At 41.8% G+C, this 5,543-nt stretch overlaps 1 long non-coding RNA gene across 2 annotated transcripts; it reads left to right on the top strand.

The window, feature by feature from the left end:
* The first annotated feature begins 867 nt into the window (after positions 1–867).
* On the top strand, positions 868–4,679 carry LOC145434374 (uncharacterized). 2 transcript variants are annotated; one of them, XR_013913363.1, is made up of 3 exons: positions 868–1,297; positions 1,364–1,538; positions 4,402–4,679. It is a non-coding gene; the product is annotated as an uncharacterized LOC145434374 (long non-coding RNA). The 2 variants fall into 2 exon arrangements; XR_013913362.1 differs by having other exon boundaries at positions 869–1,287.
* The last annotated feature ends 864 nt before the right edge of the window (positions 4,680–5,543 follow it).

Here is a 5,543-nt window from a genome sequence, read left to right on the forward strand (position 1 = left end):
TGCATGCATCTAGTTCATTCTTATCTTAATTGGCCAAGCTCCTGTGCAAGAAGTAACAAAACTGTTATACACAGTGTTCAGGTAGAAAATATATTACTGGATCGTTATGCTGTTGTCGATGGCAGCATTAACAACGTCAATTTACCATATCGCCAATGCCACGAACAGAAATGGCTGCAAACCAACACAACAGAGTAGAACGAAATCGTGACCAGCAATGATCACAAAATCAGTATTTCAGCCAATCAGTAGCTTATTATTACAGGTTCCAACCAATCAAAATTCTAGGTTCGTGATTGCCCGCCCACTTCATCGATTCCCCGCCCACATGCAGACGGCTACTTTCAAACGCTTTGTAAGAAATCTTAACGACGTTCCTGAGAGCTTCTTTCAGGCTTGTTGATGTTTTTAATCAATAATCTATAGAATAAGACATTACAACGCAGCATTTTCGAAATTTTTCAAATTTTGGACAACCCTAGGCCACATGCATCTCAGTTTTGCTCTGCACAACCTGTCTATCATGTGAATGGGAAGCATGTCTTGGTTGCACGGTAGACAATAGACATCGACTTGTTTTGAATCGTACATTGAAGAAGCGCCGTTGGGTTGCAAGTCGAGAACAAATGCAGATATTTTCTGCTAGTTTTCAGCCTGAAGATATTATATACTGGTATTTAATGTCAGTAATACTTTTCTGAACTTCAAATAATCTGTAAAATTCCGAGTTATCTTGTTTTATGGTAGACTGCAATTAGGGCCCTTTTCATACCGGATTTACGAAACTCTTTCGGGAACAAGTTCCGAAACAGGCGATGTTCACATAGAGAAAAAATTACCGGAACAGTTCCGGAAAAAGGACGCGTTCATACCTATTTAGAGTTACCGCGAACTTTTGTTCACACAGGTCGTGTTTTCGGTAAATTCGCGGGAAATTATGGCCAGTATGAACGCGATTCTCCGTAACTGTTGATAGTTACGAAACCATGTCTGTGGGGTGTTCCAGTTGTAATATGCTTGTGGAAAACAATGTGGGAGAGGCATATACGTGAGATGCGGAGAAGTTGGCTCCAACTTTTAGCTATGGGATGTTGCGGATATGCCTTCTCGAAGTGCATGGGACTCTATACTCAATATCTGTATCAGTAATAGAGCCCGAGTATGTTCCTGACTTGTATATTATCAACCGAAGCTGAGAGCAGAAACTGAAAGCCAGCAAAGAGGATAGAGTCCTGGGATGAAAAGAACCACCGATCAGGCGATCACATCTGCGTACGAGCCTACGAGGTACGACAAAGTCAGTTTATCTTTGTGATTGCTGTATAATGGTTTGGGTAAATCTAATCTTATGTACACTGTACAGAGAAACCAGGGAAATCGAGAAATTCGTGAGAGAAACATTTGGTATACTCTGCGACGAGCTTCGAGACCATAACGAAAAGCAGCAAGCAAATTACACGAACTCAATTTCTCTTGCTTGCTGAGTAGCTGTCGCTCTTTGGCGGCTAGCCAATGAAGCCAATCGTTTATAGATCCAGGTAAACATATGTATTTTAAGAATGCAACTGTCACAAGTTGATTTTAATAAAAATTGCTGGTGCCTAGTAGGGCTAGCCACAATGATTCGAATACTCGAATCTGAATCGAGTATTAACATAATTGATTCGAGGCGAGTAGTAAAATACTTCTTTTCGAGGGTTGCCGGTGAACCCAGCCCTCGGTAAACCCAGCCCTCGGTAAACCCAGCCCTCGGTGAACTCGGCCCTCGGGAAATTTTGTATTCACGGATTGAGTTAATCGAGGGAGATAACGCGACGGTGGTGGGAGGTGGGATATTAGGGTTGGGGGAGGTGGGATATTAGGGTTGGGGGAGGGGGGATATTAGGGTTGGGGGAGGCGGGATATTAGGGTTGGTGGAGGTGGGATATTAGGGTTGGGGGACGTGGGATATTAGGGTTGCCGGAGGTGGGATATTAGGGTTGGGGGAGGGGGATATTAGGGTTGTCGGAGGTGGGATATTTGGGTTGCCGGAGGTGGGATATTAGGGTTGCCGGGGGTGGGATATTAGGGTTGGGGGAGGGGGATATTAGGGTTGCCGGTGAATACAAAATTTCCCGAGGGCCGGGTTCACCGAGGGCCGAGTTTGTGAGGCCGCGCTTGCGCAATCGTGATCACGTGATCTGATCACGCCATGACTGCGTGATCTACGCATGCCCTGACCTCCTTACAAGATCGCCAAATCAGTTGATAATAACATTATTAGTTTAATAATTCATAATAATACTTGTTAACACACTTAATTACAAAAGTTCCCGGGGGCCGAGTTCACCGAGGGCTGGGTTTGTAAGGCTGGGTTTACCGAGGGCTGGGTTCACTGGTAATCCTTTTCGAGTAGGTTACTGAAATTATACTGAAAGTTGATTTACTAACGAGAATTATACCATAGTTTTGATAAACTTTACCACTGAGTAAACCTTGAAACCTTGATTGGCCGTGTCGCAACATACGAGATATAGTGCAAAGCTACGAACGTTGCTGGAAATAACACATTTCCGAAGTCATGACCATCCCATATAACACTGTCAAGCAGTGCAATGAAAACGGTATGGTCGAAAAAACATTAAAGTATCTTTAATGTGACGGACAATAGGTGTTATGTTCTTTATGGTGGCATAAAAAGTAGCCTACACATTTGAATTTTTGTCATGGTACATTGTGTTGTGATGTCATCATGATGATACTCGACTCGAAGCGTAATAAGTGATTCAGAATCGAATCATTCAGGTACTCAATTTTGCCCAGCCCTAGTGCATAGTAATATTTCTATATTTGTCATGGCGGAATGTCAGCCAGTTTTTGCGTAGCATACCACTGCAAAAAGGTCAGACAAATTTGGTCTTGAATCATTATGTCAGAAAAAGAAGTCTGAAAGACCAATTGTTCTTGCCAAGTAGGCTACTTTCTGTCTCAAAAGTAAGACCCAAATTGATGGAAAATAGACTCAAAACTGGAAACTGAGCAGTCAACATAATGACTTGACTCGAGTCATAGAACCATGAATCGAACTCAGCGCTCTGCTCGATGAGTTGGACTCGGATTTGACTCGGTGGTAAATTGAAAATGACTCGACTTTGATTTAGTCAAAACTATTGAAGTGGGATCGACTTGTGACTTGGTTACAACCCTGCTCACTTATTTTAATGAGACCAAATTTGTATATTTTTGTAGTGTAGTCAGACATGTACATCAACCTACTCATTTAGTTACTTTTAGTTACCAAAACCCAAATTTGTATATTTTTGTAGTGTAGTCAGACATGTACATCAACCTACTCATTTAGTTACTTTTAGTTACTAAAACTAAGTAGTTCTAGTTGGGGATTTGAAAAAGTGAATAGTTTCTGGTTCTAGTTGCGGATATTTGAAAGTGAGTAGTTCTAGTTCTAATTGCAGATTTTGAAAAGTTGATAGTTCTAGTTCAGGGCCGGCCAACCCGTGGCCCGCGAGTGAATTTTCGAAATTAGTAGTATTATCAAAAATGCATTGCACAGATTGTGTATTTGCAAGGCCAATCAAAAACTTGATTAGTCTGGCCGCAACACTTGAGATGTGATGACTGAAATATCAGTTCCGACGCATTGGTAGATCTATGAGCCAGTCACATTTTGGTAGATCTTCGTACACTACAATAAAGCAGAATACTTTGGGATAGATTTATCAAAAGTAAAAATTTTCTACACGGTTAGCGCAACATGTTGTCACTCGATTTCTTGCTTTAATATTGTTACCCCTTTGTGAAAATGAAAGAACGCCTAATGTATCAGATTGAGTCTAACAATATTCTCGGTTACAAGGCAAAGTGTCCTTGAACATATGCGACCTTGCGTTTGTGCTCTCAGAAACACCGTCGACTTTGAAGCCTTGGCTCAAAATGATTGCCGCATGTTGGACGAAGCTTTCGATATCGATATTTTATTATTAATTTATCACTTCAAAAGTGGCCCGCAAAATAGTTCGTCAATCGAATGTGGCAATTTGGCTGAAAAGGTTGGCCACCCCTGTTCTAGTTGCTAGTTTAAAAAATTGAGTTGTAGTTAAAATTGCGCATTTCGGAATTCCAGTACTTTGTACAAGTCTGAACGCTGTGGGTGGATAGAAAATTACCACAGCAACATTTGTACCAAACATGCATTTGCTGCATTCAAGTTTTTCAGGATGACTTCATGATTGGGAGCCAGAGGGTTGCGTACTAGCCTACATAACTGATGACGCAGCCTATCCCTTTCAGCCCCGGCTCATGAAGCCTTTTCCCTGAAACACAGAGCATAAGCTAAAGCTAGTTTCAAATATGTAATATAAATTTCCTTTCTGCTACCCTTAAAATTCACAATTGCTTTTTCAGAAACTTAGCAAAGCACACTTGAAGGTTGAAAGATTTTAGTCGACTGAAGGCGCGGTGTTCGGCTTTGCTCAGAAACTGCAATCCACTAAGGGCAGAATGATACAGAGGATGGTATACGCAATGAAGACAAGACCTGGTGGTGATCCAAGTATCGCTGGCCCAGACGTCGGAAATGCCCTGTGTGACTTTCTCAATAAACAATGCTCTAGCTTAACCAGATGTGTTTGTGCTGTTTCATTTTATTCATGAGAGAAACTATAACTTAATGCACACTTGCACAGTTCCACCATTTTCATCAGTATCCTCCATCTATATAGACCTGCGAAATGATCAGATTAAGTTACACTTGCCTAACATAACAAAGGAATGACTTGGTTGCAACAAGAACATGAAGGCATAGGGTAAAACCAAATTATGGCTTGGATGATGTACGATGGTTTACCAGCCCGTTGGTACAATTTCAATTTTGGTTAGTGATTCAGAGCTAGGTACATCATTCTCTGCTGCCACTATCAAGGCAGATGTTACTGAATCCCCTTTTCAGTATGCGTATACCACGGTGACTAACCTACGCACAGCATATCCGTAGTTAGAAACTTGCCTTTGATGTAACAAATTTGGTAAGGGTTAAGATCACCTACCAAATTAGTGTTGAAGTCCTAAAGTTTTCAGGCAACTCACCCAATACTGCATCATTTGGAGATGGTGTTCTACCTTTTTAGCCGTGCTGCTCTGTTTACAAAACCTCACAAAAAAGAAGCTAGTAGTCAGTGACTAGGTATTGTGAGCTTACAGAATATAAATCCAAGAATAATGCATTCCCAACACCATTACACAAGAAGACCAAAATGCCGCACGTAGCTGACCTCGAAATACAAGCAGCCTGAATGAACAGCGCGTTACCGTAACTAAAAGTTTGATTGACAGCGTTCCGGGAACCCAGCTGCGCCATTCGTGTTCATACTCGGTCGGTCCCGTAAAAATCTCCGAAAATAAGCGCGTTCATACCGCCCCGAAACACCAGTGTTATGCTCACATAGAGGGGTTCCGGTAAACATTTTCGAGAAATGTTATTCCCGGAACCCCGGTCTGAAAAGGGCCTAGGTTGAAGAAGATTGTGTGAAACAAAGCGGAGAAGGGTT

The sequence above is a fragment of the Botryllus schlosseri genome, chromosome 2 (genome assembly GCF_051294905.1).
Source record: "Botryllus schlosseri isolate E-star chromosome 2, Bs_hap1, whole genome shotgun sequence".
NCBI lineage: Eukaryota > Metazoa > Chordata > Ascidiacea > Stolidobranchia > Styelidae > Botryllus > Botryllus schlosseri.